The sequence below is a fragment of the Elephantulus edwardii genome, unplaced genomic scaffold (assembly GCF_000299155.1).
Source record: "Elephantulus edwardii isolate Elephantulus edwardi_28Jun2011 unplaced genomic scaffold, EleEdw1.0 scaffold00137, whole genome shotgun sequence".
In the NCBI taxonomy this organism is placed as follows: domain Eukaryota; kingdom Metazoa; phylum Chordata; class Mammalia; order Macroscelidea; family Macroscelididae; genus Elephantulus; species Elephantulus edwardii.
Window position 1 is genome coordinate 3,229,191 of NW_006399887.1, and position 18,900 is coordinate 3,248,090.

Genomic DNA, 18,900 nt, shown 5'->3' on the forward strand with positions numbered 1-18,900 from the left:
GGAAGTGGATACATTGCATATAAAAGTTAAAAGTTTAGTACTGTTGTCTCATTCAGTAGGACTCCTAGAGACCTATGAACAGTAATAGATCTAAACTCTGTCCGATCTTGCTCCATCCTTATCATCCTCGACACATTTGAGTCCAATTTATCAGTCCATCTCTTGAGGGGCTTTCTCTCCTTTGCTGATATTTCTAAGCTCCATGTTCCTTTATTTAATAATAACAAGTTTGTAGAATTGCTTGCTGAGTTAACAGTATGAAGTACTCTGAAGCCGGCACAAAGTCATGTATGTGCGTGTGTGTTGGTTACCGCCCTTCACTGAGTAAAGTAGTGCATTAATAGCAAGTGCACGTGGTCGGGTACGCTCCATTGCTTGGCAGTAAAATGACTTATTCTTTTGGTAAGAGTCCTAGCTTCGCTCCACTGCCCCGCATCAACGGTCTGGTGATAGCAAAAGGAAGGCGCAGTTCCTAATTCCGACAGGGCCTCCAGTCACCCACAGGTGGCAGTGCTCGGGTTCCCCCGGAACCCGACGTAGGAGCCCTCGTGGGGCGTTTCTCCTAAGAGAGGAAGGCAGGGCCTAGGAAAGACCGACGCCTGGAGGGAGAACACGGAGGACGCCTCCAGGATCTAGGTCCCCGGCACCCGGCTGGGTGGCAGGAGCCGAGACCAGCGCGTGCGAGTCACTGGGACTCACACAACCCTGAACCACCAAAGCGAGCGGGGGAGCCTCGAAACCGCCGCCGGTGGTGGGAGCCCGCCGCCCCCGCGGGCCGCCGGGAGCAGGGGCGGGGCCGGCATTGGGGGCGGGGCGACAGGGGGCGGAGCCGGCGGGCTCGGGCTCGGGCTCGGGACGCTCAGACCCAGCGGCGCGGGCCGGAGTTAACACCCTGCAGAGCTCGGCGCGGCCGGACCCCCCAGCCAGGTAAGGGACATGGGGCAGCCGGGATCCTGTTCTTCCTGTGGGAAAGTGCTAGGACCGGGATACACTCCACGAGAGGTCGCTTTTCTTTGCCTAAGGACGGACCCTTGTGGATCAGGGGAGAGTTTTCTATCTTTCTGAGCCCCAGTAAAGGACCCCTAGTGGCGTCGGGGTTAAGCTCTCGCCTGCTCATTGAAAGCTCAGCGCTTTCAACTCCCTCCACCAGCGCGGCATGGAGATAGGGTTGACATTATGCTTCCGTAAGGATTTACAGCCTTGGAAGCTCTGTAGGGCAAGTTCTGCTGTCATCCAGGGTTGCAGTGAGTCGGAGTCTACTGGTCGGCTTGGATTTTTGGTTTGGATCCCGGCGGAGCCCTGTCGGGTGTGCCAGGTGAGGGAGCCTGTACCCTGTCGCCCAGGAAGGAAGTGTAGGTGCTTGGAGCTGCGGGCAGCGAGCCTCTCGGCCTCGGGCCTCTGGGCTGTGGCGCTAGTCTCTCCTGTAGAGCAGCATCCCCTTTCCCTCCTTCGTTTTCAAGACTAAGATTTGAGGTCGCTAAGGAGGTGACGGGGTGGGAGTGTGGGGTGTGGACAGCGTCGAGCGACAGTGTCTATAAAGTTTGTAAAATTCTGATGTGCTATTTCAGCAGAAATATACTCTTTATAGAAAACTATCATTGCTTTTAGTGATAAGAACAGAAATATTTCATAAACTCAGCTTAAAGGTAGACGTATACCACTAGGTAGACTGTTGTTGTTATGTGCCGTCTGGAATTAGGTAGACTAGTTGACTTTTTTGCTAATAATACCTTTTGAAACTTCAAATGGTTCAGGTCCCAGCTGTCATTGCTACCCAATTACAATAACTCTTCCAGTCGCGTGCACTTAAAGCGCTTGCAGTCCTTGTTGCTGGCATTTTATAGTTGCCGACTTTGTTGCATTTTCTGGTGTTTTAGCCACAATGATATGATAATAGTATTTATGAAGCTGAATCAGTAAGTTTTTTTTTTTTTTTTTGAGACTTAAGTAGCAGTTAAAGCAAAACCAAACTAAATCTACTGCCATCTAGTTGATTCTGAATCTAGGAACCTTACAGGAAAGAGTTGTTGCTGTTGTGTAACTTTGAATCGGAGCTGACCCATAACTGCCCTTCCGGCGGGTTTTCAGATACAGTTAATGGCATGGGAAGAGATTGCTTATCCTTCTCTTGTGAAGCAGAGGGTGGATTCGAACCTCATGCTTCTGAGATTGCAGCGCAGCTTCTTGCCACTTGTCAGTGCTCCCTGGTATCTCTTCCAGGAGAGGGTAGAACTGCCTCACAGGGTTTCTAAGGCTGTAATCTTTCTGGAAGGGAGCTCCGGTGGTCTAGAATGGGTGGGCTAGAATGTGGGCATCTGTGCTGCTAAGCCAGAGGCTCTATACTTTGGTGGTTCGAATCCACCAGTGGCTCCTCAGGAGAAAATGAGCAATTTACAGTTTAATCAAGCAGTTCACAGCCTCCTGAAAACATGCTGGAGGGTGACCTATAGAATGGTTCTGACTAGAAGACAGGGAACTGAGTGAGAATTTTTCTGGAAGCAGACTTTCTACATCTTTCTTGCACTAGCAATTGGTGGATTCCATTCACTGACCTTCTCAGTGCTTAACCCATTATGCTACCTGGCTTCCTATTAAAGGAAAAGAACAAGTAAAACAAGAAAGGTTTCTGCTCAGTTACTAATAGTTTTGCTACTATGTTGTAATTCTTGTAGAAAGATTTTACAAGACAATTTTGTTAGTATTCATATCTGAGGTATAGATTCATATCTGATGTGAATTAAGAAATTCACATCTATACCACATTTACTTTGATTAACATTGGTAATAAACATTATTGACTGTTACATATGGTCTGGTGGAGGTTCATGGAGGGCATTTGATATCATGAGGTACAGCAGCGGGTGACGCCAACTGTAGTGCTACTGAGGGGGCCTAGACCGTCTCTGTAGACAGCAGGTTCAGTGTCAGATTCACTTCCTAGCTGTGAGACGGTGTTGATTCCTCCTGTCTGCTTGGGTGTCAGCTCAGTCTTGACTGGTACTTAGTGGAATCAAAAGAATAGTCTTAGAATTGTACAAGCCTGGAGGCCTCACTCCACCAACCTCCTATTTTTCTAGGGAATTGCGTTTGCATCTTGAAAACAAGTTTGACAAATACATGAATTGGGAACATTAGCGTTTTGACCTGGGAGTGTGCATGTTTTCCTAGATCCTAAATTTCCTTTTGGATTTTTCCCTTCCTGGAAGATGATATGTTGCTGTGTTTGGAAACAATCAGATCTATTTCCAATCTTCAGAAACTGATATATTTGATTAGCAAGGTTGATCTCAGCAGTGACTTGGGACAACAGACTGGCTGTTGGTTAAATGGGCTTGGTAGTTAAGATTGTCTGGCATAGTTAGGCATATTGTGTACATGCCATGCATTTTTATAGTGACTGACTATTTTCCTCACAGGAAATTCTGCAAATTTAGTCACTCTTAGAAGATTCTTCCGGAGGAAATAAAATGAAATAGCATGTTTCCCAAACAGTTTTTGAGTTTATGAGGTTAGTTTGTCACATCAGTAGTTCCTTGGCTGCAAAGATCATATGGAATGTCCTGGTTTATATGGGGAAGCTACTCCATGCTGCCTCGGAAGTAGTTTTTCCAACTTAGTTATATTTTCTGTCTTGGAGAAAGATCTGTACTTTTCTGGATTAGTTGATTGGTTTGAGGACAGCTGACTCAGCTGGTCAGATCAGGATGCATGCTTGAATCTTGAATGAATCTTGTGAGCTTGAATCTTTCCACAAGGGTGTGTACATTCCGGTTTGTGGATGTGTATAAGGTAAGTTTTGTAAACACATGCAAATCAGCGCTGTGCTCTCGTTGGCTATACCTTTGCCCTACTTAAGTCTTCCCAAATTGGAGAGACTGCTAATGTATACTAGTCTTTGCAACTTGTTTGCCTAATTATACTGTATCTGGATGCACATAGGTTTCCCCAGCAGCTAGTTCCTCAAGGGCAGAGGCTGTGTTTTTATCAGCTTGTGGTAATCAGAGAATGGCTACTTTTGCCCCCTGAAATTGACGTTTTCTTTTTTTTTTTTTTTTAAATGAACTTTGGCAAAGTGGTAGAAGGGGTTGTGGCTAGAACGTGGCCCATTATCATGCTGGGAGATGAATTGCTGGCCTTTCCATCTCCAACATCCTGTGAGCATCTAGAGTGCTGGGGAGTCTGAGCTTTGGGCTTCCAACCACTCCCTTCCTACAGGTTCCTCTGGGTTGACCAGGTTGGTGCCTTCTAGCTCTTTAAGCTCCTTGACTTCCTCCCTGCTCTGCCCTTTCTGAGATTCCTCTCTGCCTCCCCAGGGAGAATGACTTTTTTGCTCAGGGTAAGGAGCCTTGCCCACAGAATTGTCAGAGTGCTGATTCTTACCTGGTGCTGTATCCTCTATGTGTACTTGGTCTCTTTTGATGGCAGGACTACTTGTTTTAGCTTCTTGTCTAGTCTATATGGATGTATAGAGAGGAGGAATTGAAGGTGAACTCAGCAGCCTCAGGAAAACAGCTACCTTGGTTGGACTTGGGGCAAAAAACTGGACATTCCAGTTAATAGAATATGGTGCTCTAGAGATAAAGTGTTGCTGCCACGCTACCCCAGAGGCAGGTGGTTTGAATCTGCCAGCTGCTCTGCAGGAGAAAGGGGGACGCACGCCCCTTCCATGTGATTTACAAGAAAACCTGCAGGGGAGTCAGGTATGAGTTGACTCCAACTCAACAGCATACGAAAGTCTGATAGAAAGGGGTGAAATTGGCCTATGGACACATGTATAGGAGGACTCAACATAGTGAAAATGACAATCCTATGAAAAGCAATTTACATATTTAATGCAATCCCAATACAGATACTAATTCTGTTTTTCAAAGAGATAGAAAAGGCAATGCTAAGTTTATTTGGAGAGGAAAGAAACCTCGAATAAGCAAAGCACTTTTGAAAAACAAGAATGAAATGGGAGACACAGCACTCCCTCATGGTAAAGGAAAAAGTGCAAGCTGCTTTGAAAGAAATAACAAAAATAAGCCCCCCAAAATAGATGGTATACCAATTGATGCATTTCAGCTAACAGATGCTGCCCTGGATGTGCTCACCAAGTTGTGCCAAGAAATCTGGAGAACAACCACTTGGCCAACTGACTGGAAGAAATCTATATCTGTTCCCATTCCAAAGAAGGGTGACCCAACAGAGTGTGGAAACTCCAGAACAATATCATTGATTTCACATGTAAGCAAGATTCTACTGAAGATGATCCAAAAACGACAGGAGCAGCACATCAGCAGAGAACTGCCAGAAGTCCAGGCTGGGTTTAGAAGGGGTTGTGGTACTAGGGATATTGTAGTTGATGTTAGATGGATCTTAGCTGAAAGCAGGGAATACCAGAGGAATGTATATCTGTGTTTCATTGATTATGCAAAGGCGTTTGACTGTGTGGATCATAACAAACTGTGGCTGACTCTGAGAAGAATGGGAATCCCAGAACACTTGATTGCTCTAATGTGAAACGTATACTTTGACCAAGAGGCAGTTGCCAGAACAGAGCAAGGAAACACTGCATGGTTCAAAATTGGGAAGGGCGTACACCAGGGATGTGTCCTATCTCCATACCTTTTCAACCTGTATGCAGAACAGATTATCCAAGAGGCTGGGCTCTATAAGCAGAAGTGTGGCATCAGGATTGGTGGAAGATCTATTAACAATCTGCATTATGTAGATGACACAACCCTGCTTGCTGAAACTGAGGAGGACCTGAAATGCTTGCTGCAGAGGGTCAAGGACTGCGGCCTTCAGTATGGATTGAAGCTCAGTGTCAAAAAGACAAAGATTCTCACCACTGGACCAATTGGCAGTATCAGAATGGATGGTGAAGAGATTGAGATTGTTAACAACTTTAGTCTGCTTGACTCCACAGTCAACACTGTTTAGCTCCACGGTCAACACTCTTGGCACCAGTAGACAGGAAATAAAAAAAACATATTGCGATGGAAAAGTCTGCTGTTAGGGACCTCTCCAGGGTACTGAAGAGCAGTGGTGTCACTCTGGAGACTAAGGTGCGTCTGATACAGGCTATGGTCTTTGCAATCACTTGTTATATATCAGAGAGTTGGACAGTGACCAAGGAGGATAGAAGGAGAATTGATGCCTTTGAGCTTTGGTGTTGGAGAAGAGTATTAAATGTACCCTGGACTGCCAAGAAAACAAATACATTTATCCTGGAGAGGGTTAAACCAGGCTATTCCTTAGAGGCAAGGATTTTGGGGCTTCGTCTGACATACTTTGCACATGTTGTAAGGAGGGAGAGGTCATTGCAGAGGGACATCATTCTTGGGAGGGTGGAGGGACGGCACAGAAGGGGAAGACCCCCTATGAGGTGGATTGATTCAGTGACTGGGGTAATTGGGATGGGTGTGTCAGAGGCAGTGAGATTGGCACAGGATAGAGCAGGGTTTAGGGCTGTTGTACATAGGGTCGCTATGAGTCACAGGTGACTCGCCGGCACAAAACAACAACAACAACAGCTGAAATAACCAAAACAGCATGGTACTGGTATAATGACAGACATATAGACAATTAAAACAGAATTGAAAACCTAGAAATTTTTTTCTTTCTCTTTTTTTTCTCTGTTCCTCATTTTTTAAAATTTATTATTAATGTTAATGAAAATTTACAGAGACTTTGGGTTTCCATTCATTCATTGTTGCACTTTTTTCCCCTCCCAACCCTCCCCCCTAAGTACACTACCCTCTTGGAAAAGTAAGAGAAAATTTTTTTCATTGTTTTACAAACCCTTCCCCAGGTCCACTCCATTATGCAGACTTTGCTCTGGACTTCTGTCATGACAAAAATACCTAATCACATATCCCCTTTAAATTGTTTTCTCCCTCATCTATTTCAATGCAGTATACATTATTGAACCCATCTTTCTCCATCTCCCCCTAACCCCAATGTCAGTCCTGTTTTACAACAGTGTCACCATGCAGTATTTTTCCTTTTGTGACTGAGATACTTCACTCAACATAATGTTCTCCAGGGTCACCCATTTTGAATAATGTTGCATAAGTTCCTTGTTTTTCAATGCAGCATAGTATTCCATTGTATGAATGTACCACAGCCTCTCTATCCATTCGTTTGTTGATGGGCACTTAGGTTGTTTCCATTTCCTTGCTATTGTGAACAAAGCCGCAATACACATGGGTGTGAGAGAACCTAGAAATTTATGAATCTATCTATGTTCAAGTAATATTCAACAAGGACATACAACTTATCAATTGAGGAAAAGACAGACTCTTCAACAAAGGGTGCTGGCAAAACTGCTGAAGCAGGATGCACACCTCTCACCATAGTAAAAAATCAACTCAACATAGAACAGAGACCTAGGGGTAAATCCCAAACCATAAAGGTCATAAGAGACAATGTTGGACCCAATTTAGAAGGCCTACTCTATGGTGTAAAGAGGCTGACATATACAGCTAGAAATACACCATCAGGAAAGGGTAAAAATTGATGAATGGGACCTTCTAAAGATTAAAACTCTATGTGCATTATGTTTTCTAACAGGGTGAAAAGAAAACCTACTGCCTGGCTAAAAACATTTGGCAATGCCCTCTCAGACACAGAGTCTCATAACAAAAGTTTACAGAATGCTACAGGGTCTCCACAAGAAAAAGACTGATAACTTAATAACAAAATGAGCAAAAGAGAGACTTTCCACATAGAAAAATATTCAGATGGCCATTAGACAGGTGAATAAATACTCAGAATCAGTTATTAAGGGGTGCAAATCAAAGCCACAATGAGATAACCATCTCACTCCAGTAGCAGTGGCAGAGTTTTAACAGGACAGAAAGTAATACGTGTTGAAGAGGATGCGGAGAGATAGGAATTCTGATACACTTGGTGAGATTGTAAAATGGTACAACCACTCTAGAGGACATGTTTGGCATTTCCTCAGAAAGGTGAACATAGAAATTCTATATGACTCAGCTATTCCACTGCTTGGAATATACCTCAATGAAGTTAGAAATGGAGACTTGTACACCAATGTTCATAGCAGAGTTATTCACCATCACAAGAACATGGAAACAGCCCAAATCTCTGGCCACAATTTAATGGATTGAGAAATTGTGGTACAGTCAAATAATGGAATACTACACAGCACATAGTAGCAACGATTTAAAAAATTATTACATAACTTGGAAGGGACTGGAGAGCATTATGCTGAGTGAACTAACACCATCTCATAATGTCAAATACTGTATTAGACCATTATTGTAGAAATAGGAAAAAAGCTATTAAAATGTGTATAAGGACCCAAGGGGGGTGGGATTGGGAGCAGAGAGGTGAGGATGAACAGGGGGAAAATCAAAGAGTCTCATAATTTGTTGAGTGGAAGAGAAGGTAAAGGAAATGGGAAAGATCAGGCAGGGATCTGGAAAGACAGTGTGATGATGGGCATATTTCAATGGTGATTAATTGTATAAAACAATGAATGGGAATTATTGTATGAAACACAATGTGAGTGAAGGACAGTGTGAAACACAATGTGTACAAATTTTGTAATCAAACCAATATAAAATATAAATTTAAAACATTTACCTTGTACCACATGCTTATGTCTTGGGACTAGCTTTGGGGGGTGGGGGGAAGAGGGAGCTTAGTAGTTTAGTAGTTGCCTCCATCTCCTAATCCTTTCTTGCCTTTTTGTCTCTATTCTAATCGAACCAGTTCTTCCTTGAATTGGAATAACTTAAAGTGGTCAAACTTGTTAGAATAGTAGTGACTCCTGTCAGTCTGGATTTTTTTATTATTTTAATTTGACATCCGATTCCACCTTTCCCTCCCTGTTTATATGCATTCATTTATTGTGGTTTTGAAAAGACTAAATGTTAGGGGTTGCTGGGCACCATCTAGTTCTTCTGATCCGGGGTAGAGGAGCGTTTGGTTCTTATGAACAGTTAGTACTGCCGACCAATTCTCCATCTGCATCTTGGGGTTCCTTTTTTCTCTTTTGCTCCAGATAAGTAGGAACTAATAATTGTATCTTAGTGGGCCTCTTGCAAACCTTTGAGACTGCAAATGCTCTTTTCCAGGGTTAGGCTATAGAACATAAACTATATTCTGCCATTTCATTGAATTGCCTTTTGAAACTGACTCTAAGACTTAAAATCAAGAAAATGAATCAAATGAGGTTATACTAAGAAAATCAGTCTATGATCATTGTTTGCTTTATTTTATATCTGTCTGTCTGCATATATGTAGGTTTTAAAAAATTCACTTTGCACCACTTTGCTTTTATGAACAACCTGTTTTCACTAATCAGAAGAAACTAAGACACCCAGAGATTTCCACTTTTGGGAAGCTAGCATTCACTGTTTTACAGCGGGCACCCACTTTGTTAAAAGGGGCACCCAGTTTGAGCAGACCCTGCCCCCACAGCAGTGAGAGTGACATCACTAAACCACCAAAACTTTGTATTGTGTCTGTGAACATTATCTGGTAATGTTATTCTTGGTTCTGTGAATGATAATTTTGTAGGTTGGTTCTTTTTATTAATTAATATTTTTAAAATTCATATATATATTGTTTCATGCATGTACATTATGTTTTATGCAATATTTTCTTTTACATTGTATTTTGTTCATGCATATTGTAGTGGTTTTTTTGTTCTGCTTTTCCAGTCATTTTAGGGAGCTCTGGTGGCCTAATGGCAAGAAACTGCACGGCAATCTCAAAGACACATGGTTCAAAGCGACCTGATACTCGGTAGGAGAAAGAAGGGCATTCTCCTCTTGTGCAATTAACTGTCTCTGAAAACCCACTGTGTCAGCTGTGAGTTGATTCCAACTCTGCAGTACACAACAACACAACAACAACAACAGTCATCTTAGTAACAACTACATTTGTGAAAGCATGTAAGCCAGCTATTTGATAGCCAATTTCTGATTTGCCCATCTCTATCAAACCATCTCTATAATTCAAAAGAATGCCACTTTTGCTGAAGAATCCTCTGTTTAGTTTAGAAAGTTTCAACATCTACATCCTCAAGCAAAGTCCAGTCCAAGCCGTTAGGTTACAGCAGTCTACCCTAGCTCACAGCAAGAATCATCTTTTCTTCCTCTGGCTGGGTTCTCGTCAGCTCGTCCCCAGTCATTTATGGTTAGGTTCAAACGTGTATCAGTGGCAAGCTCAGGGGTCCACACTTCTCCCTGCATTCCAGACCTGTTGGTCTCCTCACTGAGCCCTAGCCCCCACATGGGGGCAATCCAGCAAGTTAGCGGTCCTCACAACTCCCCTGCTTCTTAGGCCCAGCAACCCTTCCCTGCTCATCCACGTCTGTAGAGCCACATCTGTGCATGCTAGGTGGACAGCACTGAAGGAACACGGCCACGCTCAGCTTTCCTCTCCATTGAGAATACAAATTCCTCTTAGTTCCACTTATGTGGATCCAAGTGATCACTATGAGCCTTGGAAGTAGGCTCTGATGGGCAAAGTTGGCTCTTTTGTGGGGGTCTGGGAATACTCAATAATATCTTCCATGTGCTATATTTGTTGTTTTGTATTATTGAGCTGAAGCTAACTCATAGCTGACCCTCCAGTGGATTTTCAGAGGCAGTCTATCTATCTTACAGAAGGAGATTGCGCATTTTCTTCTGTGGAGCAGTTGGCGGATTTGAATAATGTGTGTTTGGGTTTGCAGTACAATTCATTACTACTAGGCCCCCAGAGTTCCCTTTCTCCCATATAAAATGGGATAGTGCACATGTTGGTCTCTGTGTATATAGCTATTTAGCTATTTTTTAAATAAAAGTGAGATCATACAGGATTTGTCTTTTTGTAACCGACTGACTTCACTCAGGCTAAGGTCTTCTAGGCTCATTCATGTCCCAAGATGTTTTGGGGACTTATCTTTCTTGCGACTACACATATATCTTGTTATGAAGGAGGACATTTTTTCATAACTTCATGAAAAAGAGTCAATTGTAACCCTGTTTTTTCAGACTGAATGACTGAAAATATGTTTTCTACTGACTGTTGATAGTTTTGTTGAGTATAGAATTCTAGGCTAGAAATTATTTTCTTTAGAATTTTGAAGGCATTACTCTATTCATTGCTTTCTAGCTTGTGTGGTCTTATTGAGGAATTCAAAGCTATTCTGAGTCCTCATATTTATTTTTATTTTTATTCGTGACCTGTGGAATCTCTGTATTCCTCTTGGAAGTTTATAGAATTCTTTCTTTGCCTCCACAATTCTGTAATTTTATGATGCTGTGGCTGGGTGTGGTATAGAGTTCTATGTGTTGGGCTGCTGCTAACTGAAAGGTTGGTAGTTTAGAGCCAACAGCTGCTTCTCAAGAGGAAGATTCACAGTTTCCTCCCATAAACATTTATAGGCTCAGAAAACTGATGGAGAAAGGTTGTCATGAGTTGGAACTGACTTGATGGCAGGGGATACTTGGTGCCTGGGTTAGGATTTGTTTTCACCTTTGTCCTAGTCTCTTTATCTGGAATAACTAGTATTTGGAAACTAATGTCTTTCAGTCTGATATATGTTCTTAAATTATCTCACTAGTAATACCCTCTTTCTATTTTCTGTGATGTCTCTTTCAGCAACTGTTGTTGAGATACTGAATATCTTAGCCTTTTAAGAAATAGAAAAAAAAATCACTTCTCATTGCTTTAGGGTCAGATTCGACTCATAGCTGACCCTCCTCTGGATTACTCTGGCTGTAGTTGTACAAGAGAAGATTGCCCCTTTTTCTTTCTTGGAGCTGTTGGTAGATTTGAACTGCCAGAAAGACACTACTTTTGAGTTGGCAGTGAAACTCCCTATGGACTTTGTCACCCGACCCTTTTAGGCCTCAAATATTCTTTTCTAATTTCTTTTTTATTTGGATTCACTTTGGGGAAGGTGTTTTGCAACTCATTCAGAGTGCTCTTTAGATTTTTCATGAATTGAGTCTTATTTTCAGTATCTTAAATTGAAAAGAATTCTGTTCTTGGTATATATATTTGCAGAAGGAAGCACTCTGTCTGTACTCCTTCCACAATTAAAAAAGATTTACAGCCTTGACACACTGTGGAGAAGCTCCTGTAAGGAGGGAATGAGTCAGAATAGATTTGATGATAATTAGCTTTGGTTTGGTAATATTGTTTTTATGTGTCAGTGAGTTGGAATCAACTCGTAACTGACCCTTCAGTGGGTTCTCAAAGGCTGCATATTACACAGATGATTGCCCATCTTTCTTCCGCATGGCTCCTGGTGGATTTGAACCGTGTTACCATGAAATTGCAGTGCAGCTTCTTTCCAGTAGTTCATTAGCGCTCCCTTGATTATGTGTATGTATGTGTGTGTATGTACATGTGCATGTTAGGTTTCTTCCTTCTTTTTGTTTTATGTTTCAGTGTTTTATCTTTCTGAGGAACTTACTAATAATGTTTGGCGACATTTTCTCCTTACACAAACTTATTTTCCATCAGGATGATTTTCCTCCCTCATTTGTTTAAGTCTGTATCTTTCATGTAAAAGGTTTCCCTTTAAAAGGTATTTGTAATACCTCTTGTTTTCATAAAGGCTGAAAGTGTAGGCAAGCTTATTGATTGGAAACTCCACTGTAGGGAGATCGGATAGGGCCTTTTATTTGGAGAATTGCTGACATTATAAAGGAGCTCTGTGTCTCAGGCTTTTTGAAACCACTAGCCGCTTTGTGGATGAGCAATCTACTCCAGTTAAGATGCACAGTCTTGGAAACATTGGTGGAAGATTGAGAGAAATTGAAATCACCTGAATAGCAGTGAGATTTTGAATTTCTGGAATCCTGTTTAGATGTTTCCTCATGAGCAGATAGGAGCCCTGAGAGAATCCTTCTAATTCCCATCACTTTCTTGGAGGGTGATGTCAGTCCCATCTGTAAGACAACATTTAGGGCACCAAATGAAGAAGAAAATTGGAAGCCTGAGGATTTAATACCCTTAACCCCTCTTTAGTGTTTTCAGCAAAGCACCTTTGTCCTCAGCTGTGCTCCATGCACCCCAACCTAGAGACCATTTTTTTTAATTTTTTTATTTAATAATTTTAATGAACATTTACAGAGATTTTTGGATTTCCATTCCTTCATTGTTGCACTTTTCTCCTTGCCCAGCCCCACCCCCCACCCAGAGACCCTCTGTTTTGCACTCTCCATCATGGGGAGACACTCCAAGTGTCTTGTGGGAGTGGAGAAGGGGCTGCTGCATAACTGCTCAGGGTGACTGAAGGAATGTGGGCAGTGAGCTCCTTCGGAAGAGACTTTCCATCAATCCACCACACCCACTGCCCCCCAGACAGAGTCCTGCTGTCTTTAGCTTTTGGAGACTGTTATCTATACCAGGTTGCTTCCTCCTCTCACTCCACCAGCTTTGGGTTTGATTTTCTTGGGCCTGCTACGTCATGTAACACTAGTGCATATTCTTAGTTTATTGTCATTGTGTGCTCTTAGTGTCTCCATCCTTTATGGCAACAAAACCCCTTTCCTGTCATTCTAGTTGACTTTTAGGAAGGATAGACAGAGAAGGTTTTGCTCAGTTTGCCATGAATGCCTGGAATCTAGATTTCTTTATCAAACATTTCCCAGGGAGTACCATGGTTCAGCCATGATGTGCTGCTATTTTTCTCTTTACCTGCAGTAAATATTTCCTACCCAGTTTCTGGCATATGCTCTCACTAAGCCCAGTTTGGACATTAGATTCCTTTTCCTAACATTCTAAGCATATGCCCATTGCCAGTTGCTCACAGTTATCATAGAAAACAAGACCTATTCCACAGTGAAATAGCTTAGTGATTACACAGCTCCTGTTCCAATTTGTCAAATTAACTTTGTCTAGCAGGATTCATTATGCCATTATCTTGGCTTCTGAAAGCTTTATCCTTTGGCAAAGTTCAGCTTCAATAAGCCTGACATTTTAATCTTCCATGTGGGCCTGTCCCTCTGGTAGCCGGTAGCCTTGTGGCCTCTGTGGGATTCACCAATATTTCCTTTTGGAGATCAGCTTATCACATGGCTGCTTTACTACCAGCAAGTCCACTCTTCCTGTTTCCAAGTTTGTGCCTTTCTTGGGATGTGCATCAAGTTCCTGTTTCTAGCTGGTCTCATAGAGATGACTGGCCCACCCAGTTCCTTGTAGATAATCACTGTTTTCTCAGTACCATTTGACAGTTGAGTCATTCCCTATGCTCCCTTAAGATAGTATGACTTTCCAGCATTCTGTCCCAATAGTTGCAACATCAGCATTACTTGATGGTTACACATGATGATAAGAATCAACTTCCAGTGATGTAGGAAAAGCTTTGTTCCCAAACCATCTTATCTGCATAGAAAAAACAAAACTGTAGTTCCATGATAGTGGGCGTGTATTGAGAATGCAGAAAACATTGCTGCAAAGGGTTATCCTAGAGCTGGTAGAACAAGCATGTGTTGTGTGTACCTTCAACTTGGAACTGACTCATCAGCCAGTTTTCAGAGACAGTTTAATCACACAGAAGGAGATTGTTCATCTTTCTCCTATGGACCAGCTGGTGGTTTTGAACCTTGTGCCTTTGGGATTGCAGCACGGCTCCTTATCACTAAACCACTAGAACAAGCATGTTGTTTTGTTGTTGTTGTGTACCATCGAGTCAGAATCAACCCATAGTTGACCCTCTGGAGAGTTTTCAGAGGCAGTTAATCACATGGGAGGAGACTGCCCATTATGCAGAGTAACTAGTGAACTCTAACTGCTGGCCTTTGGGATTGCATTGTCGTTTCTTGCCTCTAGGCCACCAGAGCTCCCTAGTAGTGACTTAGTCTCTGCGGAATGATAGCAAATGATCAGATAGCTAGAAGATTTGATTCTTCTAGAACCTCTATGATGTTGTTTTAAACCAAACTTGGCTAATGAGAATCCTTAGCCTTGCAGTGCTTTCCCCCCTTATTGTACGTCCACAGACAGTCTTGCTTTGTCTGAATGGAACATTTGAAGTCTTTATAGCCTCTCTTTCTACGTGAAAGAGTTTTCTGTTGTGTTAAATGCTTTTTATAAGTTCCCCCTTCCAGTGCAATGCATCTCTTTCTTTCTTTATTAGCAACAACAAACAACTAGTTTATTTTTTGTAAGTTTTTATAAGTTCTTTTTATCTTCTCAGCTGGATTGTAAAATTAGGGAGAACACAGTGCTGAGGAGTGCCACCGTCCAACAGTGGCACGGTCTGTAGGGAGTTGTGCTGTAAACCGAAAGGCATGCCTCTCTTGTGCTTTGGTTCTCCAGCTTCTTCCAGGTAGAAAGATGGGCAGTCTTCTCTAGGGTGGTGTATAGCCTTGAACACCCTATAGAGTTATCAGTAGCATCAGACTCCACGGCAGTGAATTAATGACTGAATAAGTATTGGATTAGTGTACTGAATAAATTTCCCAGGTAATTCTGGACACACTGAAATTAACAAAGGGGGGGGAAAAGTTTATTTGGTCATAATTCTCCAAGTTCATTGGGTCAGTATCCCAAGTTCTTTGCTTTCTTGACTAATACTCAGTTTATTTTGGCTAAAGGAGCTTGGTGGTGGTGTTGCTAGCTGCTGCTGAGTCGAGTATGACTCAATAGATCTGAACCCTGTCCTATCCTGTACCATCCTCAAAATCCTTGACACACTCAAGCCTGTTGCTGCCATCACTGTGTCAGTGCACCTTGTTGAGGCTCTTCCTGTCCTTCACCATCCGTCCACCTTCCCAAGCGTACTGTCTCTGTCTAAGGAAGATCTTCTCCTAGCAACATCCCAAAGTGTGTGAGATGAGGTGTTATCATCTCTGCCTCCAAGGAGCACACTGGCTATACCTTCTCAAAGATACAGGTGTGTGTTCTTTTGGAAATATATGGGAGAACCCAGTACTGTTCTCCAACATCACAGTTTAAGGGCATCAATTCTTCTTCTTCATCTTTATTTAGTTTTGTCTAGCTCTCAACTGCATAAGAGGTGACTGAAAAGACCATGGCCTGAATAAGGCATACCTTCATCCTCATACTAACATTGCTCTCAATAATTTGGAGAGGTCCCTGACTGCAGTCTTTCCCAGTGCAATATGCCCCGTGATCTCCTGGCTGCTGGTACCCAGGGTGTTGTTGATTGTGGATCAACAAGTGAGATGAAGTCATTGACAGTTCCAGTGTTTTCTTCATATATCATGGTGTTGCCCATTGGTCTAATGGTATGGAATTTTGTTTTCTTGATGTTGAGATGCAGTTCAATTTGAAGGCTTCGGTGATTAACCTTCTGCAGCAATCACTTCATGTCCTTCTCACTTTCAGTAAGCAAAGTTTGTCAAATGTATAACAAAAGTTATTGATGACTTTTCCTCCAATCCTGATACCACATTCTTTAATAGAGCGCAGATTCTCAGATAATTTGTTTAGCATACAGATTCTTGTGCTGCCAACCCAAAAGCTGCTCTTTTTGGTGGTTTAAATTCAGTAGCACCTCTGAGGGACAAAGATAAGAATCTCCTATGTGATTTACAGCCTCTGAAAACCCAGAAGTTCATCTAAGAGTCTGTTCTCCTTTAATGTCAATGAGTAAGTGATATGAGGTATTTATAATGGAAAACTCACTGTCAAATAATCACCTCTTCTTATCTTTTCTTTTTTGGTGACATTGTAATATAATAGAGACCAGTTTAAAATTTTTCTCTTGACAATGTACAGAATTCCAATAGTATCTGTTTCTTGTGCTATTTCCTTAGAAATTCTCATGCCATCATGTGTCTCCAATATTACGGTTTGGTCATAGCATGTGAAATCAAACACATGAATATCCAGAAAAAGAGAACTCTGGCCTTTCCACCCCTGCAAATCAATGATTCCAAGGATTACTGTATGTTGTTGTTGTTGATTGCCTTCGAGTCGAGCACGACTCATAGCGACCCTATGAACAAAAGGCTTGAGACCCTTTACAACTATTGAAATTTATCAAAGTTCATAGAGTTTCTGGAGGCATATTATTTAGGAAGTGGATGCCACTCCTGCCTCCAAACCTGTCATAGTATGTTATTGTTTTTATATGACATTGAGTCACTTGCGATGAATAGCGACCCCTATGTACAGAAGCTCTGAACCCTTCCCTGACCTGACCCAGTCTCCTTAACTCCGACACGCCTACCCCCATTGCCCCAGTCACTATATCAATCCATCTCATCCTGGGTCTCCCTCTCTTGTGCTCCGTCCACCGTTCCAAGCATGATGTCCTTTTCCAAGGTCTGATCTCTTCTGGCCGTGTGTGTGCCCAGAGTAAGTCAGGTGGAGTTTAAAAATCCTAACCTCCAAGGAAAGAACTGGGTTCTCCCTCTCCAAGACCGATCTATTTGTTTTGTTGGCAGTCCAAGGTATGTTCAAGACTCTTCTCCAGCACCACAGCTCGAAAGCATCTATTCTTCTTCTGTCATCCTTAGTCATTGTCCAACTTTCTGAAGCATAACAAATAATTGAGAAGACCATTGGCCTGGATTAGGCACACCTTTGTATCTAGACTGACATTGTTGCTCTTCAGCACTCTGGAGAGGTCCATGACAGCAGATTTTCCCAATGCAGTTCCTCTTTGGATTTCCTCACTGCTGGTGTTAAGAGTGTTGGTAGTGGATCTGAGCAAGCTATAATTGCTAACAACCTCAATCTCTTCTCCATCTAATATGCTGCTGCCAGTTGGTCCAGTAGTGAGAATCTCTATCTTCTTGATGTTGAGCTTTAAAATTTAAGCTTGTAGTAGTTGTTGTTGTTGTTATGTGCCATCGAGTCGTTTCCGACTCATAGCGACCCTGTGCACGGTTTACTTTTATTTCTGGTCTTATTTTTGTGGAAAGCAGATGGCTTTCTTTTTTTATTTTGCTATTGTGAATGATAAAAAAATATTTGCTTCTTTAGTCATGAAAGGAAACACAAAAACAATTTAACTGATCTATGAATGTTGTCAGATATATATAATTTTTTCCCCCCAACTTATTTGTCCTGCCGAAGCATTGTGTTTAAAAAAATGGTTCGTCACATGTTCTGGAATCTTAGCTGCAAAGTGCTTTTCATTTCAGAGCTGGTGGCATAGCTGGTACCCTATCTTCCAACTAAGGAGGGGCATCTCTACTATGCGACCTGGATTCTTTGTCTCACTGCATTCCTTGGGTTCTATACAATCACTTTAAAATGTTTTCTAGATATTTATCTAGTTATTGTTAAAAAAAGAAAGTATCTGGGAAATGATGCGTTACCTGCTGAGCTGTATTGATGTTTCAAATCCACCAGCCGCTCTGTGGGAGAAAGTCGAGACAGTCATCACCATGAGGCAATAAAGATTTACCACCTGGGAAATCTGATGGAGGTCGCCATGGATCAGATTCTGTTTTAGGGCACTGGATTATTGTTTAAAAACCTCACAAAACGTAAGTAATACAGAAACATATAAAGAGGAAATTAATAATAACTCCCAGTCTATTCCAGAGTGATGTTTTAGGGATAGTCTCTCACTTACATTTACTATCATTTAACTCTGAAAAAATTTTTTGCTTTATTTAAGAAAAAAACCCCAAACCAACCTAAACTTCATACTTTGGTACAGTGTTTAACTAGAGCTGTGAAAGCCAGGGTATGCATGCAGTGATAGTCATGTAAGGCTGAAGGATGTGGCAGGTCTCTTTTCAGAGGTTGTGCAACTCCTACAAGGTAACATCACACATTCCACTTCCTCCTTATGCTTCCCATTTCCATTTCTTCTTCTTTCTTAAGGTTTCCTGCCTTTTGGACATTGTCCTTGGGAAAATGCTGCCCTTTTGATCTTGAATGATAGGTTAATATAGAAATTTCGTTGTAGAAATGGTGATAATTTTTAATAACTAGATGGTATTGAAAAGATTGAAA

General features: G+C 42.0%; 1 pseudogene; it reads right to left on the minus strand.

Moving 5' to 3' along the window:
• Positions 1 to 582: 582 nt before the first annotated feature.
• LOC102860273 overlaps positions 583 to 18,900 on the minus strand; it is a 67,653-nt pseudogene continuing 49,335 nt past the window's right edge.